The sequence below is a fragment of the Nothoprocta perdicaria genome, unplaced genomic scaffold, assembly GCF_003342845.1.
Source record: "Nothoprocta perdicaria isolate Ctin4 unplaced genomic scaffold, notPer1 scaffold_159, whole genome shotgun sequence".
NCBI classification, from domain to species: domain Eukaryota; kingdom Metazoa; phylum Chordata; class Aves; order Tinamiformes; family Tinamidae; genus Nothoprocta; species Nothoprocta perdicaria.
The window spans coordinates 1,327,418-1,354,076 of NW_020454749.1; the positions used below are offsets into that span (position 1 = coordinate 1,327,418).

The window sequence follows — 26,659 nt, forward strand, 5'->3', positions numbered from 1 at the left end:
ATAGAGAGAAAGAAAACAATTTTGGCATTCGCATCTGCAAAATAAAGGAGAGAAATGCCAAATGACAAATAGTTAGAGGTAAACTTGAAATATTGTAATTTCAGGTTGGCTCAATTCAAATAAAAGATTGTATTGTATTATCAAAGATAACCTTTCTTTCAGATCTAGAACTAAGAATCTTCCTGAATTGATAAGCTGGGGGAAAATAAATAAATTCCCTTATTTTCAACAAAGATTTTGTTTTAAAATTGCCACAAAATGGAAGTGTTTCCCTGCGAATAATACCTCTTTCATGTGAACTTGAACATATTATCCATCAGTATGTTTTTTTTCAGATGGTGCGAAATTCATTGTCCAGGTTTCAAACGAGATTTCCTTCAAGATATGTTTCTGAATGAAGAAGGCAAAGCACATCTCATGTGCTAGCAAAGCTTTATGCTTTGAAACCATAAGGCATAGATAAAAAGAGGGAAATATCAGAAAATCTGCTTATTTGGTGTAGGAACTGGAAACTTGGAAAGATAATGTAGCTTAGGAGCAGTTCTCCTAAGAATCTTAGTAAGGATCTCTCTGCAATTAAGGTGATCTCCAATCACATCTAGTTTGGCTAGGACTGTGGTATATCTTACAGATGTATGAAATGATTTTGTAATCTGGAACCATAAACCTGTAGTTACCTTGACAAGTACAGGTGATATATAACATTGTGTTCACCTCCCCAGGTGCCCTTTCAACCAGCCTCAGAGATAGATTTTATTTATTTATATATTTATTTATTTGTTGCTCGAAAGGTATTTCTGCAAACATTCTGTTCAGCAAACATCCTGTTCTATATGTCCTGTTAGGAGGATATAATATATAGGGAGATGTTTGCCTTTGCTTGCAAGAGAAAACAACTTGGGCCAGCATTCGCAAGGGCATCAGGGAATAGGAATTTGCATTCACTGCACTGCAGAGCAGCCCTGCACGCACTTTTTCTTCATCCCTGTGCAGTTAAAAACTTCTGAGGTGGAGAATTCAGAGTTATATTTTCATATCTCAGTGGGGATTTGGGCCCCTAAGTGGGTTAGGTAATCAGTAACTTTGCCAACATCCTGCCAGCGTATGTATGATGTGAAGGGAAGGATAATGTAGCTGTAGTGGCTTTGGGCAGCCAGATGGATCTCAGGATAGAGGGAAATTTTCTCTGTTAAGTCCTGTGGTTTATACCTCCTTCCCTGCTCCCAGGGCAGTCTGCCCAGATTGCAGTCTGGAATAAAACCTTCAGTAAACCCAGTACCACTTGTGTCCTAGCTGAAGCTTAATGTGTAAATATGACAAGTGCCATTGATATACTGCAGTCAGTGGGCTTCTGTGGTAGAGATTTTATTTAGTCATTTCTCCATGTAGATGAAGAACAGCTCATCAAGTCATGTAAATTAACACTGTTAAAGTTAACTTCACAATGATGGACTAGAAATACCATCCTCAAGTTGGCTGGAATTCTAGCACCTCTATCCTGTAGTCTGTTAAACACAGTTTTACCTTTTTTTTTTTTTTTTTTTTGTAAAAATAATATTTTAAAATAGTTTTCTGCTTTCATAATTCTAAGGTATTTACATGTAGATAATTTTCAGATACTAGAAGCAAAATGGTTAACCCCCGTTCCTTGGTGCTGAAGAGCTCTACCTGCCAGCCCTGAGCTTAGGGAGTCGCAMKACAGCAGAGTTAGGCCAGCTATGGGGAATTAATTAATTTCCTTCAGCCCCTGATAAGGAGCATGTGCCATAGGGAGTTTGAATCCCTCCAGTGAGGTGATTCATACAGAAAAGGAATGTAGAAGAAATGGGCTGGAACAGTGTTTGTGGGTATGTCTTTCTCTACAGCAGCCTCTCAGCCCCTCCTGGGTAGCCTGTCAGGGACGGTAATTGAGCTGTTCTCATCGCGGCGCCAGGCTTGATTGGGCCCTTTCACAGGCCCCATCGCAGCAGCTTATAATAACTTGCAGCCTCTAGGATACTGCTCCTTCCCGCTGCTGTTTGTAATACAGTATTTCTTGTCATAGCAGGGGTTGGGGAAGCATCATTAAATGATAAAGTCTGGAAAAGTACTAAAAATGGCCAGGGGATATGTTTTATCCAAAAAAAAAAGAAAAAAAGCTTTAGATATTCTTAACCAGTTCATTTGATTATGGATTGACTAAGTTGCTCAAATTTGCTTTAAAAATAAGATAGGAATTGTGTAAGCATACTGCTAATTATAGCAGTCAGAGAGGATAAAAAACATGCTATTTTTGCTTCAATTACTTTTTACTCACAGAAAGATTATATATAATCAATGATATAAGAAGAATTCAGCATGAGTGGTATTTTATAGAACTATACTACCTGCAATAAATCATTCTTTTATTTTAAAAATAACATTTTTGCATTTTTCATTTGTTTATATAGTTTGCTATTCAGGTTAAATAAAAATCAACATTGTGCTGCAATAATGCTATAAAAATGAAGGTATCTATATCCCACTATCTCCTTAAATAAGAGCTGAATAGGACAGGTAAAATGGAGGGGAAAATGGCAGAAAAAAAGAGAGCAATGAGGGGAGATTAAAAAAAAAATCCACAATGTAAATTCCACATTCCATATTCTTTTTTTTTTCTTTTAGCATAGCCTTTTTAAAATACCTTTAAATTTATTTTAAAGTTAATTAAGTTAAAACTCATTTAAAACTCTAACATAGAAATTAGTAAGACCAAGACTGCACTCAAAAGTGAGAGGAAAAGGAGACTAGGAAGAAAAACACCAAGAGTTGTAGAAAAGGCTGTAGAAGCATATGGAAATGGAGTAAAAGAACTGAGAAAGACGTTAGAGTCACTCCTGCTTGAAGAAATGCAATATATATTCAGAAAATATGTATCAAAGAGGCTGTTTGGTTGTTTGCTACATTTGCTAAGTAGCCTTGGAGAACCTGAGTCCCTGAGAAAGTAGCTGCAATCCTTCTGTATTTCAGAAGTTAGTTCAGTGTTTCATTCATCACAGCAACACAATGGAAAGACTATCACAGTGTCACATCCCAGTTAACAGTGCCACTGCTTTTATGGCTGTGTTTCCTAAAATTCACAAGCTAGGCTGGAACACTGTGCATAAGGCTGATGCTTTTCTTTAAGTCTCATTTATACCCTCAAGGTAGTATTTAAGAGGGTTTTCACTTTGTTCTAATCCTCAAATTATTGTTCCCTACTCATGCACCAAGGAAAGTTGCATATTTTCCTTTCCATTTGTAGTTACTTTCCTAATCTTCTCTGAAAGTCTTCCAAATAGTTTAGTGTTCCTGGCATTACTGTATTTCCTTCTCTCTGCCTCTTCCTCTCTTCTTTAAAGAATGGGAAATATAGTTTTGTAAGACACATCTTACTGTTTCAGATTTTGTTTAGAACGGTGTTGACATCCTTGTATGAGTGGCTTTATATTCTCTGGTTTTGCAGACTGCAAGCAAGCAGTAAGTATCAATGGGAACAGCCTGTACTTTCATTGTGCCTTTTCATTTTCAATTTAAAAATTGATCTCAAGTTAATGGTGCTTGCATAGTCAGAAAATTGTACATTCGTTTGATATGGGAACATTATGATTTGCTATTCTGCACTTCTCATYTAATACCCTAGGTTTTATTTAATTTCTCTTTATCTGGATTCTGAGATGGAGGCATAAACTTACTGCCCAGCCAGGAAAAACAAGCTCCTTCATTGACTTTACATGGGACTGGAGAAAAAAAAAAAACACTCTTATGATCTGGACCTCATGATACCGTTTCTCTGGCATCTGTTCTCTTAAATTAGTTTAAATACTGTCAAATAAAATAAGATAATAATAATAGAAACACAAAACACRAAACAGCAGCAACAACAACAATAAAACACAAAACAAGAGTGATGTTTCATGTCCAATGGGTATTTGTGTCCTAGGAAGAGGTAATATGCTAGCRTTGGGAAAGTCTGAAAAATAACTGCTGTTAGTATTAAAAAGAAAACAGAAGAACTTCTCAATCATTGCACATTTTTTTTTTCTCCCAAATGAAACAACTCCAGATGGGCTTTTCTCTCTTCCTTTACCCCTCTTCCTGCCTACTGTGTCCCAATACCTTCCTGCCTTCTCCATTCCCTCTGGACAGTACCTCTGTCCTTTCTCCAAACAAATCCTCTCAAGTCCCAGTTGTATGTATTTCAGTTGTATGTATTTCAAACTTTTCCTGGCTACTGTTTTTTTTTTTTTTTTTTTTTTTTTTTTTTTTTTTGATATATATGTATATATATATTTTAGAATGGTAGGTTCTGTGTTTGATTGTCAAAGACAAGACAGAAATAGGCATTGGTAGGTAGACACACTGGTTAAAGGTTGTGACCTTAAACCCGAGCTATCCATCCATGCCTTCTCAACACCGCTGTGGAGCAGTTGCCTGGTAGCATGGATCACTTCGTCCTTGGGTCCCTTTTGCCTTTGATCTTAGAGCAATTCATTTATCCATTGCTGTCCATCTGGCCCTGCACTGGTTTGTTCAGACGCTACCTCCTTCTGTAGGTCAGCAGGAAGTCCCTTAGGAGGGACTGCAAGAAAGCACAAGCAGAAGGCAGCCTGGCTGGAGGCCTCCTGTGCACCCTGCAGAGGCACAGTGCAGCAGAACTGCATGCTAAATTGCACCCTAAAAGCAGCAAGGAAGTGGTAAGGGACAGAGCAGCCCTTGCAGCCGAGTGACCAAATTCACAGCAGATGGTAAGGGACATGATTGGTTTAGTTAAAGGCATCTTCTAGCTATGTGAAAAGGTGAAGGATCTGATGGGCTCACAGTATCAAAACTGCTAGCCTATACGTTCCTTCTATTAGTATTAAAAACTATATTTGTTCCTAATACTAAAGTGAACAATAATGAAACCCCACAGAGAACCAGCAACTAATCTTATTAAAAAAAAAATAATAATAAGGGCAGAAAAATATTGCACTCCTCAGTTTTCCTGAGAAATAATCCACCTCTTTGGAAATGTTCCTCTTCCAAATAACATCTGAAAAGCCCAGGCTTTGTAAAGTGCAGTCAATGTATATTCTAAAATCAGAAGCTGAAATGGGATTATAGAGCACTTCTGGAGCTAGGAGTTTCCCGAAAGACCAAGTGTAAGCTATGTTTAACAGGGGAATGCTTGCAGGTAGGTGCAACATGTTGCATGAGGGTGAGGGGAAATAAACTGTGGGAAAACAACATTCTAGATGAATAGGACTTCAAATATTTTACCAATGCAGTTTGAAAGCCTTGTTTCTTCTTTTCCCCCCCCCCTCTTCTATGGCAAACCCGGTATATGCATTTGAAATGCTTGTATCAGCATATATTGACCCAGTTCTCAAGCATTATTAAAATCTTGGAAGTCCTTCTAGTGGTTTTATGATCATGCTGAACATGAACTGCGAGCAGGTAGAAACCTGTGAAACCGCATTCGTGCTTTAGGAAGAAAGAAATTCCTTCGCATTATAACTTCTTTCTTGACATTATAAATTGACCTCTATCCCTCACTGCCATGGGCCAACCAAGCCAAAAGCACCTCTTCCTTAAAAAGAAAGGGTAGCTAAGGGTAATAATGTGGACAGGGCAGAAGTTGGTATTAGCACYAGGAAGAAATGTCAGGGACTCTACATTAACAGTTTTTATGATTATAGTTGCTAAACATAAATCACAATGCTACTTTTTTATATCTAAGCATTTTTAACCTTTCTGAAGTATTATATCATGCTAAATAATGGCTTTTCAGGGTGTAATTCCATCTCTATTTGCAACCAATGGCAAAGCTTCCATTGACATAAGCACTGCTGGGTTTCTACCCCCATAATTTACATATGGTACAGTATATTTCTGCTTCTTTCAGGGTGGTGACGTAATCAGAGGCTTGCCTCAGATWTATCAGTGACATGACAAGTCCATCAATTCACTCGGACAATTACTTCCAGCTGTCCCAGTGAGGCCTGAATTTTCATCCTACTGGGCAATCAGTTTGTGCTGTGGGGCTTGACGTGTCATGGCCTTTGTAATTTGAGTTACAATACATAGGCATGGAAATACTGCTCTTATCTATATATGTATTTAATACTAAAATAGAACCCTCCCCCACAGCCCTCCCTAAATTCCTCCATGTCTTTAGTCAATAAGGACTATGATTCAGCTATGCCTTTTAAAAAGTGTATTTCAATATCTTTGTTTTCAAAAAAAAATTACTGTTATTTTTAAGGATTTTTTCAAGTGYTTCTAAGTCCTTATTTAGCCAGTGCCATGCTGAGCAGTGCTGTGATTTCCACATGTGCCTGAGTTTCATATGCACTAATCAGCCTGGCCGCTTAGAAGGCAGCAGGGCCCAGCACCAGGCTCCCGTTTCAGAGAGGGCGGCCTGGGCAGGCTTAGCCCTTAGCTGAATTCAAATGTCTTCATGTTGCTGGAGGGGCAGCCTGGCTCTGGGCAGTTCTCTTCTGMACCTAAAATCTCCACATCTTGTACGAGCGTAAGCTGATGAAAGCAGATTACTGCCAGTGCCATGAGTCTGAGCCAAGTTTCTTGAGTTAGGGCCAGATTCAACCCAAAATAGTCTCGAAAAGCCGCTGTTATCTTTTATGCGTGGTAGTTATGGGTAACCAGTCAAAGATCTTAGATATTTCATGCTAGGGTAATGAACAGGCTACTCTCCCAAGTGCTTGTGGAAAATTCCCACTTTGTATATCAAAAAAAAAAAAAAAAAATCCTTTTTTTTTTCTAGCTGGGTGTTTTTTTTCTTTTTTTTTCTGCTCCATTTTCTTAAAATAGCAAAATGCCTCTGTGGCTTCACATTTTGTGGTAGATGCTTGTATTTTACTGTAATCTCAGTAAAATACAGACAGTCTCAGACATTTGGTAGGCATTTCTCTAATGACCTTCTTTTGAAAAAGTGACACTTATCTAGAATGTTATTTTATCTATCTTATAGTTATTTTTTCTCTGCTTTTGTGCAACACATTGCTCTTACATGTAATCATTTTCTGTTGAGTGTCACCTAGTTGTGTGCTTCTGCTTGGTCTTTTGGGAGATTCCTAAAGATCCTCTCAAGCCTCACTTAAGCCACATGTTTCTATGTCATCAGCAACTTTCAMCACCTGTCTATTTTACAGCCTGTGTTACAGAAAATTCACATCTGGCACCTACCATTTGTTTGAGCACAAAGCCAACACACCACTACATTTCTCTTGAGAGCACTCGGAATTGGCAGCAGAGGCAGCCTCTCTGTTCCTGATGAACGTTGCCATTAGTCCATCTTTAGACTCAGGTGCACAGGGAAAGAGTCTTCCTGGGGTCAGAATAAACCTGCCACTCAAAGACAGGGCTGATTTTTTTCAGTGTTATGTGTGCAGGACAGCAAATGCTCAAATAAAACAAATACACATCACGCAGAAATGACCTGTGCTTTTGCCTCCAGTCGAGCCAATCTGTTTCTAACAAATGTTTTGGCCATTGTGGAACTGCAGAAGGAATGTAGCCTGCAAGAGAGYGGAGCTGATGATACCAGGATGGTAGAATGCTAGGATGCAAACTGCTCTGGTGTAGCATTTTGGGGCATATGGTGTTTTATTCCGGAGACATCCTGTGTATTATCTACCTAAGTGGGTGACTGTCTTATTTCCACTGAGAAGACAGAGAAGTTGATAAAGCTATGGTTAAACACAGACCAAGAAAGCACTTTGGCACAAACATAGCTATAATGACTGATCAAAAACCTGGTCCAGAAAGTGAGCAATTTTTAACTCAATGCAGTAAGTAAATATTTAAAAAAAAAAAAAAAAAGATAAATTGAGATGTTTTTCCTTTTCCTTGTAATAAAAGAAAGGAGTCAGAAAGTATGAGCTACAGGGAGGAACATATGAAATGCTTTACAGAGGCACTTGTGAATAGTGTGACATGAACTTGTGTGTGTGTCTAATCTAGATGTATTGAACTGAAGGGGATGCAGATACTRGTATGAACATAGGGTTAAATGCAAACAAGATAAATGCAAGATGTTTGAGTGCATGTTTGTAGGACATGATATTTTTTCACAAGGGAGAGTTTAGGCAAGCAGATCCAAGCCTTGAGAAGTAGTAAAGGTGGAAGAGCTAGGAACAACTGGAAGGTCACAAGGATGACAACTGCAGTTGAAGCATTGCTTCTTTCCTTAAAAGACTCCTTTACTTTGTAGAATGGATACTTCTCCTTAGTTTAGCATGAAAAATAAACAGTAATTTCTATCCGATCTTCATGTTCAGCCTCCTGAGTGGTTTGTTGTTTAAAAGGGCACTTCTGTGTTTTTGTGCATTTTGTGGAAATCTCAGAAAACAAAGAAGGGTGGTTAAGAAATAAGAGATGTTTCTAAAAATGAACAAAGATTGGAATCAATGAGTATGTTCTATACTTTTGACTTTTTTTAAAGTGTGTTATGTAGTGAACATCTAAAAATTTCCTTTCACTATATGATTCAGGTAGATTTGCTTTGGCTAGGAATTAATCTTTTCTTATGTTAGCTGAAAATAAATATTGACAAAGGAAATAATATTTTGTTTCTTCAGTAACATGTCAATAACAGCTTGTCTTTGGGATTTTCAGCCTTTCCAAATTCAATATCAGCMGTCTTGTGTATTCATTTACCTCTTTTAATTAAGAATTGGCAGGAATTAAAGAAAAAAAAAGACTTCCGAGCTGATATGATCTTAATTGAGAGTGTCTGGCTCTCACATAGTCATTGATCACTTAGTTTTGTGAATTACATCAAGTATGTAAGGAATATATAATACATCCCAATGGCAATATCTAGCAGAAGGAACTGAGAAAGCCCAGGTGTTTTAATACAGTGTTTTGAAAAAGCTCCAAAAGTAGTGTGTGGTTTTGGAATCCATGRAGCAGGCAAGCGACAGCTTTCCAAACACCTGGATTCCTTGATCCATCTGTAGGATATATTTTTCCTTCTTGAGATGGTACTAGTTKTCTTTCCTATGCTTGAACAATATCCATTTCCTCTCAGTGCTTTTTTGTCTGGAACAAAGGTGATAATATTTCTACACARACCCTAAGCTCCAGAAAATATATTCTGCCCTGTCTAGTTTCCTTCAGATTTGCAGAAAAACTTTGAAGTGAAGGAGTCTGAAGGAAGTGGTAAATAARATGCTTTAACATGTCTTAAAGCTTCTATTTCCTGTGTTTTCCTATATATACAGCCTACAGTGCTGTACAACTAAGGGGAACCTACATATGTTTGCCTACATAATGGCTTGATTTCTAAATAAAATGTCATTTCTAAGTAGACCTTTTCAAGGTCTAGTAGGCAGTAGTAATAGATAAGACATGAGCTGTGAGATTAACAGCATAAATATAATAGCAACACAAGCAAAGATTTAACTTTATTTTTGCTGCTATCCTACTTGATCAATATCCAGTGATGTAAATTATGCCAGAATATTGAAYGATGTAGATACGAATTGGCACAACTGTGTATCAGGCAACAGAAAAGAGTGAAAGACAGTTGGTTTAGTGAAATAATTTCATAATAAATGCATGATTTTAGCTGTTTCTTTTGGCTCTCTCAGTTGCTGTATTTATGAGCAAAAACTGATYGATCTTAAGGAAATTTAAGCAAAATGCCATCAATGTGCTGAAAGAATTAAATCTCATGATGAGATGGATAGCAGACCTTTGTCGAAAGAGAAAAAAAATGTGTATCTGATTTGTCTGCAACTTGGTTTTAACAAGTTGCGTGTTATATCCTAGTGTGATTTGCCTAACTTTAGTTTTTTAATTCTCTTGTGCTTTTGTACCCTCTGCTATAGAACCATRGAACTATATCAAAATATTTATACTATATTAGACACAAGTAAGGTGCCTATTTCATAGCACTGGCCGATGTCATGACTTTGGGTGACCTATTCACATTTAAGTCTCTTTAAGGTAAAAAAACACAACCTATCCCAGTGTTTGGGARGGAGAACTTGGGGTATGTGTAAACTCACTGACTTGGTAGGTGCTTCCAGCTGTTGGTGACATCCTCATCCCACACTGAGGGGAGAGAGAGGTGCACATCAAAGCTGACCATCACCTCAGTTTTTGCAGGGAGCAAATTTGGATATTTTGGGAAAGCTAAGTCCTACTATGTGCTGGACAGCTAGGGAAATCTGCGTCTTGTTCGCACAGAATAACTATGTTGAAAAGGGTCATCAAGTCCAATATATTACGAGTTTGAGGGAGAATTAAATAGGAAAGAAACAAGGATAAAATAATGGTAGGATATCTCTCATTAAATGTTACTTAGATCGTCATTTTTCTAATTTTTTAAGTTGGTTCTCAAGGAAGAAAAACATTACATTTCAATGTAATAAGAGTCTGGAGATTTGCAGAGCTAGCAAGATAGTGCTAGAAGGAGAAGAATATCCTAGGAGTTACAAGGCATCTCAACCACCCTTTTGCATCAAAACATCAGCATCATCTGGTGTAAAAACTATAAATAACATCTTTCAGAGACAGCTGCTAATTCTTTTTGTTCCCAAGAACTAGGGAGACAGACAGCGTGGATCTCCTTCCCAGACTCTGCCACATTCACTCYGTGATGGATTCTTCAGCAAGGACTCAAAGAACTCAAGCATTCATCATGAAATATTTAATCATTGAGAGAGAAGAGGGCTTTTGTTACCTAGTGTAACAGAAGTGCTATAGGAGTCATGTAGGAATGCCTCTCCCATGTGAGAAGCAGTCCTTCAGGATTGTTAATGCTGAGCACACTGTGGTCAAGTCTATCTAATCTCATCACCAGTGTCTGCTGCTTAGGTCTACTGCAGTCAGTGACTGAGAGTAGCTTCATGTCTCATGTTTGGATAACTTGTGCTATTCACACTGCCTATATTTTTTTGAGACACTCCTTGGTTCAGCTTGGGCAGTTAGTCTCTAACCCATTAGTCACTGGAAGCTGCTATGAAATTCTTAGAATTTATTGCCTTCAGTGACCACCTGCAATGGGCTAGAACCAGTGAGGCCCTGGACCAGGTGAGTCTTTCTTCTGCCTTCAGTTCTGTGTAGTGACCCACCACGATGAACACACCTGCTTGGCATCACTGGATCTCTCACATATTTCTAGAAGCTGACTAATTCATGATATTAGTATAACCAGTCTTTGGGGGATAGGAATGCTCTTGGCATACCATAAAAGTATAGGAAAATGGAGAATTGGTGCTGCTTACAAGAATGGGAATAGGGGCTTGAACTTGGGTCTTTCTGCTSCTGGGCTGTGCTCCCTAAACAAGTTTGGCTGTTGACTGGTTGGTTACACTGAAGTTACTGCTCCAAGCTCCTTCACAAGTGAAAGGTGAGAGACTAGTACATGTAGAAGGCAATTTTCTCCACCTTAGCCACCTATTTTAAGGAGGTCAGCATAAATGACTGGCTGGAACTAGGCATTTAATGTTTAGAAAACCACACTTAGCCAAGACTGGTTTCTGTTCCACTACTGCCATACATAATTCTTATTTTTTTTTACAATGAATTTTTTTTTTTTTTTTTGAATTAGGGAAACAATGCTTTAAAGGCTCCCAGGAAGATTTAAATTGAAGCAGTTTGTGTCTATCTACAATTTATATTCCTTTTTTACATGAGTTAAGGGAGAGAGTAATTTTACAAACAATACACCTATCTCTTCTAGACTAGCTCTAGAGACGTGTGCAATGGTATCTGGCCTCAGCCCAGCAAAGTCATTTGCCGTGCATAACTGTAACACAAAGAAATTTGCTTACTCCTCATTCTTACGCTTTTTTAAAGCTTTGGTCTGGGATCCATTTAGCCCATTGGGCTGGAATATTTCAGGATCTACAAGAAAAAAAAGCCAAAAAGTAGTTCAARTTTCTGTCTATAAAAACAAGCAGCCCATCCCCGCAGAAAACCTCAATGAGTTTTTCTATTCTTTATTTTCTATGTATTAAGTACCAGTTCTCATCCACTTCTCTTTCTTGAGGACCTGAGTGAAATTTGCAGGAACTCAGACGTGTCAGCCAGGATTAGACCTTGAACTAAGCACAGCTATCATGCCCAAGAGAACGTATATTGGCTTTCTCTGTAGTAACACAGTTGGAACCTCCAGAATGCAAGGATTATTCATCAAAGACACGGAAGGGCAGACTTAACATTTATAATGCTAAGATTTTTTCTTTAATTTATATTTTACCTTAGGGGGAAAGAAAAACCTTGAAGCATTGAAAGTAACAGTAAAGGGCATGAAATCAGTTGTGCTATTTATGGCATAAATGGTTTAGATAAAGACTAATCAGAATCTGTCTGAAGTTTTGCCAGTTTCAAATCTCTCTAGCAAGAACCACCAGTGTGTTTTATTTTTTTCTCAATGTATTTATTAAAATTACCCACCACATTTTACACTTCTTTTGTGTGCTTCTGATGGAACTGTTTCAGCTCATTCATCCCATGGGACTTCTGCAGTGCAGGGGAGCACCTTTCCATTTTTTTTTTTCTTTCTAGTGTATGCTGGGCTAAATATGGCAGGTCACAAGTTAGAACTGAACTGAAACTCTGAAGTTCTAGATTTGATGGCTCTCACTGGGTGTGAGCAGGCAGTCTTTCCTCTTTTTGGTTCCTTTCTGCATGTGTATTTTTCTTTAAGCCAAAGACTGTAGCCTCTTTGGTTTCYCAGCTGCCTTCTGGTTGGGTCAAATAGTAGCTATACATCACGAGGTATTATTTTTCTCTTTAGGACTTTGGAGAAGTCATTTTAAATAAACTAAAGGGGAAAAGAACAAATCTAAAAAGTCACTTCTGTGATTCATATATTTGTCATCTTATTATTGAGGATGTCTGTCAATAACTCATTTATCAATACAATGTATACTGCTTTTATAGTGGTATTTTCCTTGCTCAGGAAGAAGTTCTGACTTCTGTGAACCTCTGAGATAGTGATCATGTCCCCATAACTAAATCTTCATTCTGAARCAAAATTCAAATATATACACTCAGTGTCAATGTCTATATATTTGAGATACAGACATCAGTTTTGGAAATTCCAGAAATGCAATTTCAGGAAAGAATAACTCTGTAAAATGTCTGTTACCAAATACATAGGCCATGTCCTCATTTGCTGAAATGAAAACTTGTTCTAGTGAGAGCTGCACAGCATCTATCCTGATGTCTGTTCTTGTGTCTATACGTCCATACTTACTAGTGCAGTGTGCATGTTTTGTTACAGCCAAAGCACAGCCATGCTTCACCTTTCTCGCTCCCTGTTTTATGTGAGTGCTTTAAATTTATAGCAATGCAGCTTCCCCCTTCCACCAGTGGAGGAAGCTTTTCAGAAATGTTCTTTCCCGTGTCGAGGCCAGAGTCTGCTACCATTATGAATTCCATCTTCATCTGTGAATAGTTCAGCTGCAACACTCTTCAAGCCAGACAGAAAATTAAATTACTCACAATGGAAAGAGCTTTTCTGCCTGATCCAGAATGCCAGAATCTAGCCCTCTGGGCCTGTTTGTGCAGTGAGATACCACTCATTGTGAGTAAGAGTGACAAAATCTGGCCCCAAATTAGTTCCCCCTACAACGTAAATATAGATTTTGTCACTGAAACATGTTCAGGGGCACAGAAATCTTTTTTTTCCATCTATGATCTTTCCTAGCAAGGTCTCTGCCTTGGTGCGTGATTGAGGTAGTTTGAAGCTTCCCTAGCGTTACGGCGTGACTAAGAGGAAATGCTGCTGATCCAGCTCAGAGAAGCAGGCAATTTGCTTCCATAAAAATTACTGTTAGGAAAGCTTTGGGGRGTTGTGTCAGGCAGATCTGAATCACTCATATCTGAAATGCTGCTAGTCATGAGAAGGGGGTCATGTGAGGATGAGGAGCTATCTAGACGAATAGAGTAACCTTTAAYGAAGGGTACAAACCATAGAAGATCTGTCAGAGGCTCTGTGCAGAAATCTGCAAGTACTGGCTAYCTGTTTTATTGCATTTCATAAAGACTTGTGAAACAACAACAAGCAGAAAATGCAGGTTTGCATTGCTAAGTAGGCATTGAGCACCTGGCCCACTAGTCTGGGAGGGGGATCTATGRCTTTGTTCAAGGGACGTTTTCCTGGAAATCTGGAGTGGTGGTTTCTTTTTGTCTGCAAATGAAATACTTCATATTCTTGAGCAATCTCTTTTTTGTTTTGTTTTATTTTGTTTTGTTTTGTTTGCAGTTCTACTCATATACACAAAAGACAAAGACAAGTAAATGGGCATGGAAAATAAGATTAAGGTTTTCCATGACTGGAGAACTAGATTCTTGGACAAGATATGGCATAACATTTGAGACCCCTGAAACAGCCTTGAAAATCAGGCTCTCTTATCTCCACAGCATAAATTAGCCATGTAATCTTTGCAAGTGGAGCACTGAATAACAAAACTGCTCTTCAGATATAGGCATATATAATTGCATTTAACAGCACTGACGTGTGTCTTTAATACTTTCATTGCTTTACAGTCATTTTCCAGTGCTTGTTTCACCTTGCATTTTTGCACTGTCTGGGCATTGCACAGAGGCTCTGTTTTTGACTTCACAATTTTGCTTTAGAGATAACACCAGTGTCAGGGGAGGGAGTGCTGTTTTTTTTTTCTTAGTCACCTCACATCACTCTTCAATTCCTTTTTTTTTTTTTCCCTTCCTTCCAGTGCCAGTCACACATCCCAGATGCCAGGCAGCAGCTGCAGCTGGCTGCATGGCAGATCCCTGAGGCTGCAGCTGGGTGAACACTCGAGGACTTATTCTGGCTGTGTGGTTGAGATGGGCTGCAGATTATTTGTCTGAACTGTCATGCTCTCCAGATGCCTCTAGCTTCTTTCTTTCCTTCTTCTGTTCCTGTAATACATAGAGCCCTGTATACCTGAAAATACAGCCTGGGAGAAGTCTCTCATATTCCATGAATAAAGTTCCATCTTACATAGAATTAGGGRCATACTATGACCTTGAATACACTGTATTTATGAAAACAGGAATCTTGCACGAAGTTGAAAGAAGAAATATTAATTCAGGAGTCTGAACTCACTTTAAAATGATGTACTCAGTGTCCAAATTGCTGGAATAGTGAGCGGACTGACTGAATGTGAACGGCTTCAGATTTCAACTGGAGAATAAAAGTGACAAGCCCAAGTAAGAGTAAATTTTGAGAAAAGTACATATACAAAATAGTGCATTATCTACAAAGGAGAGTTGAAAGACTATTAAAATCTCATGTTTGTCTCACTGGATATTTTCTTAGGAACACCTGCATTAGTGAGTCTTCTTTACTGGTTCTTCTGTATATTACWTTTAACCAAATCCTTTTAGAGACGTGTTCTAGCAGTGCCAAAATTACTGCTGGCATTAATGAAATTATAATGAATGAATTTATAGTTTTGCTTTTAGCTATAACATAYGTTTTGCAGAAGCAGTATAATTTGAAAATAAAATATAATTTAGGTATTCTGTTTAAACTTCAGTAACATCTTGATAACTGAATGATTCCAGTTCAGATTGTTGGGCATATCTCAAGATATTACTTACTAATAATTTACTTCACTACTGTGAAGAATACTGTGAAGGGTATTAAGAAGCTTGAATTAGTTTCTTCTTATTCAAGTAAAATTGCTCACTGATTCAATCTCCTTTTTCTTTTGGAAAATATCAAAGAATAGATTTTATCGAGTCAGGCAAATATACTATCTCAGAAAGATTTAATAATTCCCATGCTCTCCTTTGCCTCTCTTTTGTTTTCTTAAGATGCAGCTAAAATGGAGGTGATTGTTGCAAGCATTTTAGTTCTTTCCTTATTGCAGTTCTGCACCTTTCCAGAATTACTGATTACGCTCGCAGAAATAATATATAGTACAGAATACAGCTGAAAGTTTCTATAAGGTACAGAAATGTCATACCAAAGTAACTATAAGCTCACAGAATTTTCATTACAAACAGAAGCAAGTCCACTGTCATTTATTCTGAATCTAATGCTGTATACTTGCATCTACTTTATAGTCACTGAACTATATCTCTTTCTTACAGCTTCTGCATTATCTATGAGTGACACATTCATATTGGATTTCACTGGTGTGGCTCTCCCTAGCTCCTTCTGCATAACTGATACCTCCTCTTGTCACTTGCTATTCTGAACTGAACTGAGGACATTTTATGTTTTGAGATTTCCAAAGGCCATATCAATATATGCCAATCTCACTGCGGCTATTAATGCTTCTCTCCCTAATGCAAATGTACTTTTATTCCACTTTCCTAAGGGAAATGACATTGAATTATCAATGTTGACTTTTCCTCTTGATGAAAGCATGCGTAGTAGACTTGCATGGTACTTTCTAGTAGGAAACTAGCCTGTGAATGCATTCTTGATTTCTCTGTCCTTAGTTCAGAACAAAAATCTTTTGTTTCCCTCTTGTCTCCAAGGTAGCTTTTCTTCCCTGTTACAATTCTGTGTGAAACATTTGATGCAATCTTTGAGATCCTTTAATCTCAATTTTTTGTTGTCAGTAAAGCTCCCACTAGTRCTTTTTCATGTTTCGGACTGGTAAAATTCCTGATATTTAGTCTCATGTGACTGCCTGATAAGATTTAATGCCCAAACATCTTGGATTCCCTGAAACAGATTATTGGAAACCTGCAGAAACATCATTTGCTCAATGTTTCTCCATGCTTAGTCTCATTTCTTTCAACAGCAGGTTTTGATGCAAAAGCTGTATATTTTCTGTAATATTTTTTCCATTTTTTAATCAGTTTCTTTCAGATTTGGCTGTATCAAGGAGGTACAGTCATACCCAAAATATTTACAGAGGCTTCATTCAACACATTTTTTTTTTCTTCCTCAAATCTTATGTTTTGTCTTGCCCTTGTCTTGTCTAAACTATTGACTATGACCTTCATCTTTTCCCAAGCTTTTGATCATACTCTAACTTTTATAATATCAATTATGTAATACATTTAATTTTTCTTTGCCATAATAAAACATTGTCCATATGGCTATGAAATGCATGTGAAAACTTGAATTCTATATTGTCAAAGAAATCTCAGTATGCTAGAGATACATGGTTGCTAGAGGTTCAGGCATGATAATCCTGATTGATCCATAATGATATTATGATTATGATAATATTATAAGCTGTACTCTATTAAAAGGGCTCTTCTGAAAGAACAATCCCACTAGTACATATGGAAAAGAAAAGTGGAGGTGATCCATCCTAGGGATCATGAAGGACAAAATGCAATGTCCCAGCTTTCTTATTTTCATGAGAGAGGAGGCACATGAAATGACTGAAAACAAATTAGTGGGTCTTTTGTTAGTCAACAAATATTTCCTTACTATTGCTAAAGTTGCTGAAATTTTAAAGGAAATTGTGTAGAATTCCTTCCCTGAAGAGGAAATGTAAGTCAAAATAAGGAAAGACACAAAGTCAACCAAGAAGAAACATTCGGTAAGAAATGGTGTTGATCTTCCTGATATAGACTATTTTAGTGAGGGAAAAGCTACTTTTCTCTTCATATCTCCTKGAAGACTGAGGCTAAAGGAAAATGTATATGGAGGAAAAAAACAGGGTGCTCCAGGTGATAACAATTATTTTAAACACTATAKTAAAATGCTTGAATTGGAATATAATGGAGTGTCATGGGATGACACATGTCTCTCTCAATAAGGAAGAATAAACCTGTACTTGTGCAACAAATAATACTTAGCAGCTAGCACCCTGGCACTTTGTCAGACAGTATGAACACCTGTGCTAGAAAAGYTCTCTTCTCATGGCCTATGGATGTAGAGATCATGATAAAATGCTGCTTTAACCACAAACCCACAAGTATCTGTAGCTCAAGAAAATCTGTTTTGATTGATGAGGAGGAAAAGAAAATAAAAGCAGTATTAAAATATTTCTGTGCATGATAGAACCAGTCATTCTGGACAATAGTCCATTATTTATTCAATGTTGTGATATYACCTGGGCAACAACTAACTACTCCTTCATAATTCTTCATTAGGCTAAAGCCACAAAGCAAGGACAAGCCTTAATATAATTTGAATAAAAGATAGAAAAATGCATGCACTGAGAGGTGTATCCCATGACAGTCTTAATGTTGTGGAAAAATGCTAATTTAATCTCTTCAGTAATGTTGGTGAGCTTTCTAATGTCATTTAATACCACTTTGTATTTGCATTTTTATCCATTTGAATTCTCTTCATACAYAATTATGTATTTTAAAGGTTGTTTGGTCAGAGAGGTGATACAACCATAGAGAGAATATGAATGACTGCAGGATGCACTGTACAAAGTAAATGATGATGGCAGATAGTCTTTTTTTTTAAGAAGATAAACAGGCAAACCTCCAAGCAAACTAGATTTTGAAATTCTGACTTGATTCTACATGAATTCACAGTGCCCTATAATAATCATTTTCCTTTTCCTGTGTTTTCCTTTTAATTTTACAGGAAACAATCTAGTTACCAATTCCATTTTTAATCATTTCCATAGAGATCAAAATCCCTTGGAATAYGAAGCACTATTTAGCATGTATTTTGCAATTACCTGTACTAATTTGTGTAATGAATTAACTGGTTCATTTGTGAGTGTGATGCATATATGCTCAAGGTATCCGTGTATAAAAACCACAGATCCGTGGCCAATGCCTGTGATCAGAACTTCTCAGCTAATCACCTCTTATTCCAGAGCCTGCTGCTGTCAGTGGTCAGCTCTCGGCAGTCATCTAGACAATTTCAGCATGACTAAGAGGACRCTAAGTGGTACCAATTCAAAACTATCATTTTACACTTCCATTGCATTTGCTGTCTGTCGTCACAACTACCAGGGCAAAAAGATGGTGCAAAACAGACCAGTTGTGTCTTGTCAAAGATGTAAAGCAGAAGAGTRCCATGTCTGCACCAAACTAAAGTGTGGCACATTTTAAAGAGAGTGGCATTGTGTTGCGATTTGATAGGGGGAGTTAAGTTTGGGAAGAGATGAATCCCCTTGTGTTGCAGCTGATCCTGAAAGGTTAGAGGGACTGGGGGCAGCTGGACTCATCTCTTAATAAGGATAACGAATACTGTACCAGCTGTACGCCCGACTCTGGCAGTATCGGATTCACCCACAGTCTGCTGATTGTCAGTCCGACCGCCTTCCTAGGAGTGAGTCGAGTTCTCCAGTGGTGTGATCAACTATCAGCTCAGCTCTGGCAGTATCGGATTCACCCACAGTCTGCTGATCGCTGGTCTGATTGCCTTCCTAGGAGCGAATTGAGTTCCCCAATAGTGTGATCGACTATTAGCTCGATTCTGGCAGTATCAGATTCACCCGCAGTCTGCTGACCATTGGTCCGATTGCCTTCAAGACAAGTGGTCRGCTTCACAAATAGCACGATTTATTCAAATGCAACATTTAGAAAACAGGTTTCAGATGTCAGTATAGGGAATTCTCTACAGTGTGGGGTTCTTAGCTAGTGCCTAGTGTACAAATGCACAGTCATCACTCACCCAGAAGATGGGAGAGGGTTCTCAGTCTTAAGGAGTCTCCTCAGGTGGTGTCCTGACCCAAGGTGGGGCAGGGAAGAGGTTCAGGAATCAACTGTTGTCAGCTGATCCAGAAGTTATGATGGAGTCTTCCCTCTCTCCTCTTCCTTCCTAGTTCTTACCCCCCGACTTAGTTCGCTTTTTATACATTTTCTTTTACATCCAGGTGGAGCTTGAGTAATTCTAGTCATATTTACTTTAGTTATTACTCTAGAGAGCATGCTCAGTAAGGAGTGGTGGTTTATTGGTATTACAATGGGATCAGAATGAGAAGAAGCCTGAGCAAAGTTTAGCAGAAGGAACTGATCTGYTACCACTCTTGGCCTATCAGCTATGTGGCACCACCAGGCTGCCACCTCTGCAGGGAGCACAATAGAGTTTGGCCAGGGTGTCCTCGCTTCCCTCCACCCTCCATTCACTCTTATTAGTAYGGGCTGGGAGGGCAGATTGTGTTGCCTAGAAAGTGGATTCCACAGATACCAACCAACCTGGAACTGGGAACTGTGTCTCACCTCRAGCAGGCCTTTGCCATGCCAGAACTTCTGTCAGGCTCCATCTTTCTCCAAGTACCCCCTCTTCTCAAGCAATTCTCTCATTGCTCGGTTGAGATCTGTTGCCTCCAAATCTGTGCATCTGTATGCCCTGTTTCTGCAACATTTGTTTGCTGCTATGAAAACTACAATTACTGAAAGAAATAATTAAGCGGAATTCACCACTGTCAAACCATAGCACATGAATTTATGCCTCAGACAAATTAGATATATTAGTTTCCTGCAACTGTCATGTAAGGGTAAAAAAGCTGTAGCACCTGACATGACACAGTCTGACGATGACACATCTGTTGACCAACTTATAATGACAAGGTTTTCATGTTGTATTGAGCTGGGGAGAAAATACACGAAAGGAAGAGGTTCCATCATAGCCAAAGATTTGTGATAGTTTCCGCTGACTGAGAATATTACCTCAGATCTACTAAATCCAGTATTTTTGTTTAGATCTCAGGAACTCCTGAAGAGTACAATGATTTTTCTGAACACAGTAGGAGGGGAAGCCCAGCTAGAGGTGAAGTTTCTATCCCATTACTTTTGCTCTCCTACAAAAGGTGATGTACCTGTCAGTGAGTGGTGAGATAACTAGGACAACTCTACTAGGTAACAAAGTGGGACTAAAGTAAGTAGGCAGAGCAATAGATTCCACATCAAAATTATTTTGTAGTGGATTTGCTTCCCTGAGCATGGGAAGAGCCTTGAAACTGGGACTACTATGCCCTGCCCTGCCCTGCCTGAATAGCGTAGCGGAGTCCTTACTTCTCTCTTTTGGAATATGGGTGTTCTTCATTAAGGCATGTTTGCTCATCTTAATAAGCTGTGTGAATCTATTAAGCAGGGAAGCTTGACTTGAATTGATTTGCTTTGTTTAAACATGTTCTAGCTTTTGCTCATATATACAGCTCATATAAAAGAAACCTGTTTGAGTTCAGCCCAGTATCCCATGGTGATTACTTAGATGTGCTGTCACGGCCGAGAGCTTTGAGTCTAGGATTTTGTTGGCAGCACTGCAGCTGCAGTAATTAGGCTGATAGGGAAAACTGAACCACAATTTGAAAACTGAAAGGACTATTGCAACTCTGACAGTTCAGAGATTGCTGAGTAAAGCCCATTCAATGCATGTAAGAGAAATTCATGATGCTTTATTATTTTAAGTGATTAATATGCATCAAAATTATTTCTGAAAGCATTCTCCAGTTTAAACATGCAGGTTGGAGGTTTGTTTGGGTGTTTTGTTTAACCAAACACTTATGAGTCAAGTAGAAGTTTTAGTGAAATTAATTTTGCCTTGTTAATATTTACAAAAGCCTTTGAAGATATTTATTGCTGTATATTTGCTAGATTTTATTTATTTAGGTTGAGGGATGACATACTTTTTGTCTTATAAGCAATTTCTCTTGTGAAAAGTATTTCTACAACTATCTGAACTTGTCAGCATTTTTTTTTCCTRATTGGAGCCTGCAAAGGCAGATTTAGGGGTTGAATTTTCGATAGCTCCTGCTGGGAATTGTTATTGAATCGCTTTGAATACTGTGTGTCATAAATACTGCACCTTCAAATCAACTAAAATGGTTGCATAATAGATAATAATAATAATGATAACAACACAATGTGAAGTTGGCATGGACAAACTGTGCTCTTGTATCAGTGGGAAGGGATAGTAAACCTTTTTTGACCTTACTCTGGAAGGAAACCAGTCAAGAGTGTTATATTTAGCACCTTCTCTGTAGCTGAGTTCATATTTCTTAGTTGTGATTTCTTTCAACAATAAGGTGGTTAATTTTTTAAAATTCACCTGATTTTATTTGCTCACATTCTAAGTAATTTTGAATCTTCTGATAATTACTAAAGAGATAATGAAGAGAATAAGAATACTAGCTTTTCCTTGGAAAGTGTATCAGTGAGTGTGTTAAACTTGACTATATTTCTGCAACTCATGCTCCTCTTTTAATATATATTTATGTTGAATAGTTGTCCTAGAAGTGTTTGACTTTAAAGAGTCAAGGCAGCACTGGAGAAACGGGAATAATCTCTATGTGGTTGATTTTAATGAATCAACAAAAGAAAATCCACATGCTGTGATAACGTGATCTATAATCTTAAGAAAGATACAAAATAAAATGAAGTCTGAGAAGGCATCTTTTTTTCCTGAAAATAACATGGCTCATATGACTGGTAGGTTTTTCATCAATATGCATTGGTATATCAGATATAATAGAAGAATAATAAAAAATATCCTTACTGAATAATTTCTGGTAATTAGCTTAAACAGAGACAGATTTATGGAGGTGCATGCTATTTTGAGCAACCGGTGATTGCAGTAGATACACCTCACAGACAAACTTTAAGTCTTCTACTTAAGAGCAGGTTCACCATCCTGTCTAACCAGGTTGTTTGGTAACCTTGAAGAGATGATTTTCCCCTTTTGAGAGAATGTTTGAAAGCTGTGCACATATTTTTTATGATTTGGGCAATCAATCAAATTTATTACTTGGCTCTCTTCCAAGCTGCCAGTTGCCTTTATGAATTAATTTTGCATTGAACGAGCAAATAAATATAAGGAAGTCTCTGTTTTGATAGTCATGTTTTGAATTCTTAAAAACAGCTTAAAGTATTATGGCGATATTCAATCCTCATCTTGTGGCAAGTCTTGTGAATTCATTTCACTAATGAATACGAGGCAAATGCTCCTGAAGCCCTGCAGTACCACTCTGACATATTTTCATAGCTATGCACTCTTCACAGCATTTCCTGGTAGCTTTCACAGAATGATGGTTCATTCCTCCAGAAACTAGGAAATATGAGCTTAATTTGTCTCCCACTCTGCTTCCTAATGGCAGAGGGCTTCCAAAAGGAATTGGTTTTCATTTGCACTGTGACCCCCATGGCTCTTCCAGAGCGTGGGGAGCTTGACGGGCAAACCCCGCTGTTGACTGGTTCGAGATGTATTCAACATATATTGGCATAAGGGCAGAGGCAGAGGCTTAAGCAGGTGCTCAGAAACTGAGAGCTGCTGCAGCGCTCTGAAGCGGCAACCCAGAGCAGCCAAAGCTGGTTTCTGTTTTCCATTTTAATCCCTGTTACCTCCTCTCAGTTGCTTCGTGTCTTTGTCACGCTTGATATCGTGCCAAGGTAAATTACTTGGAAAAGCTCAGTAAAGCTCTGGTCAAGTATTGCTCCGCTCTGGAAGCGTCTTGGTGCAGGTTGCTGGGCATGGCTTGCTCATGGGTGATGCCTTCCTAGAAGAGTTTGGCTTCTGGGGCTGCAGGGGGAGGTGGATCCACTTGGCAGTGTTAAATTTGGCTCAGAACAGAAAGAAATAAAAAATCTCACCCACCCCCAAATTACATACCTGCTAGATCGCTTGCTTCACATTAGAATAATTTCACTATTAACCTTAATAAATTGGGATAACCCATAGGCTGCACAAAAGAAGTAGGCATGTCAAGAACTCGCCTTAACTCTTTTCATCAATCCTTCTTTTCTACAAAGAAAAAGAGAAAGGGATCAAATTAAAAAAAAATGACCTTAAGATTGCAGAAATGAAGGATGTAAGCATACCCTACCCAAGATCAAAGCTCTCCCATATTCCTAGCTTTTTTAAAGACATTCAGAAAATTGGACTTCATGCAACCAAACATGTGAGTGTCTATGTGCATACACATAATGAATTGGAGAAACTGGGGAGAGTGTAAGGGAGGATCAAGGAAATCACTGAACGGCTGGAGAAAGTGCCTTAGAGGGAAACCTAGATGTTACCCAAGTATTTGCCAAGCATATCTGCTTATGCAGAGCCCAGCATCAAATTACAGACCAGAACTGGCTTGCACCCTGCCAGTTTAGACCCCAGGCAAAAAATCTGTGTTCAGTTTCTACCCGACTGTGTAGATTTTTCCTGGAATAACCCAGCCGATTGTCATAAACTTTTAACAGAAAAATACAAAAGATACTAAAATTAAGTGGCTTCTAACAGCAGTGGAGAAAAGCACAACAAGAACAAATGGAAACCAGTTAGGGAAAGCTGAGATTTCTAAGGATTAAAAATATCCTTGCGTGATGTGTGGTTTCCTGTGAAGGCCGGAATTAGATCTGAAAGCTCAGGTGGTTATTTTCTGATTTTCATCCCTCAGTTAAATGCAGACCAGGTCAGAGGAGAAATCAATTTTAATAATAAGGATGAAAAAACAGAGGCACAAATTACCAAAAGTTACAGATTTTCCATCTTTTCTAGTTTTAGGTCAAAACAAGCTACAATTTGAAAGAGAGGTTTCTAGTTCTGACATATATATTAATGAGCTCCCTGAGTCTTTGAGAAAACTGTTATGATATAAACAAGAAAACTTAGAGATAAAGGTAGATAAACGAGTCAGTGCCTTTTTAGGAAAAAAAATAGATCTGGGATAGAATAGCAAGTAAAACTCACGTTTCAGTGTCATAGTAGAATGACAGGTGAAAATCATGCAGTCATTTGTGGACAATTTTCATTATATTTGGACACCTGCTCTTGTAGCAAACAACAGTGGGATGTCACTTTCTACATCTCTTCGATTCCTCTGACAAATATAAAACTTTGCTTTCTCAATATTTGTAAATTCCATATAACTGCTAGAAATTAATAACATCAACCCCCAGAAAGTGAAAGTTAATTTATTCTAGCCATTTTTAATTTTCTAATAATGTAGGAAAATATTCATATACTCTTATGGCTCACATAGTCAGTGAAGGGAGGTCACCCATCAAAGTTTTCTTTGGAAGGGGCCACCTTTTTCTTTTGATTGTACCTACTTTTTCCTGCCTACTAATAAGGTAATTAATTTATGTTTTTATTAGAGTATAAGAAGGACTGAAAGCATTTTGTTTAGCTGTTTTTATCATTCAAACTTCTGATTATAAACTTCTTAAGTACTATATTCAGACCATTACATATAAGACTTGTAGTTAATGTATAATTAASTGTAATTTTCAAACAACTTATGCCTGTTTCCTGCATGCATTTCATTAAAATGYTTTCAAACATAATGGAATTTCATTATAGGAAAAGTGGGAAATAAAAAATGCATTTACACAACTATTTACTGTTCACCTATTTAAACTTGCCATGCATTTTCAAATCAGTAAGCATTTTGTTAAGTAAGAATATGTCCAAGAGTACTGGTGTATACTGAACCTCTAAGAGGTCAGAACTGGACTCTTAGRCTTTATGATTAGAGCAAGCTTGTGTATCCTGACCTGTAGCCCCAGATAAGAAGGGATAACAATGACCTGTTTAATATTACAGTGATGGCTGTGAGATCTAAAAGATGCTGGAAAGGGAATAGCAAGATGTATGAATGAAAATACGCACAGAGACTACSATCAGAAGAGAAGGTCATCTGACACCAGAGATAACTGGAGGAAGTAGGACATGAGCTAGATTTGGTTGATACAATTATAGCTGTCACTCATGGGCAGGTGGATTTCAACTGTCTATCACTGGCACAGTCAAGCAAGTTTGCACAGAAGACCAGGGTAGGAATTAGCTAAATATCAGAAAAGAAGATTGTATTCAGTGGTAGCCGCAAAATATGAAGTAATCGTTCAGGGACACTTTGAGTGGCCAACTCGCTCTGCTGTTGTAACTGAGAGTGTGGTAGAGAAGAGTGTGGTAGGAAACTAGAAAAAAGAAAAGTCAGAAATCGAAAGAGAGCTGATTCATCAGTGGAAATARTGACATACACATCCACATCTACAGGACAGGGTATAACCATGTAAAGGAGGGAAATACAAAACAATTATAGAAATATAACACAGTATATATAGTTTATCCAACAAGGTTCAGTATTAGGAAAGCAAAAATAATACCAAATATCATTCCCCACTGAGGTTTKCAATCAGGAGAGTGAGATTTATCCTCATGGGTACCAGGCCTGGCTTTCCCTGTCCGGGCTCCGGCATGCCGGAGCAGCCGCGGGTTCGCAGCGGGCCCTTTGCTGCCGAGTGCTGCATCTGGAATGCTTGGGCTCTGCTCAGTAGAGTACAGGTTAAAAATAGAGCTGGGCCAGCCCTTTGTGCTCCATCTCAGCATGACAAGGCTTGAGAGAAGTTCTAAAATCCTTTAGAATTCCGTCCCCTTCTCTCCTTCTCCCCCCACCAAAAAAAAAAAAAAAAAAGGAAAAAACTCCGTTGTACTCATATCCAAAACAAAAAACACTATTAACGCTTTTCTTTTCTAATAGATTTTCCATTTCCCCTGGGTAATTTTGAAAAAAAGTTATGTAACACTGTTGCTGTTGCATTCTTTGCAAGGCTACAGTTTTTATTGTTGAGAAAATTGTCTACATTTTCTGTTTCCTTCCTGATGTTCATTTTCTGCATTTTGTGAGAAGTTCAGTAACTCAAAATAATGTCCTTCCATCTGCCCTTTCATGTTTTTTCTTATATTCCTCCAAAGATCTAGCAAACAAAGAAGGGGCAATGTATTAAAATGTTGCTGTGATGTGTGGAGGTGACTTTTACTACCTGTTATATACAGCAGACAACAAGCATGATTTAAGTGTGCCTGTCATAGTTGATT

The 26,659-nt window shown here is 38.1% G+C and overlaps 1 protein-coding gene across 1 annotated transcript in view; it reads left to right on the top strand.

The window, feature by feature from the left end:
- DHRSX (dehydrogenase/reductase X-linked) overlaps window positions 1–26,659 on the top strand; it is a 135,450-nt gene that overhangs the window by 30,628 nt on the left and 78,163 nt on the right. The window lies entirely within an intron of this gene.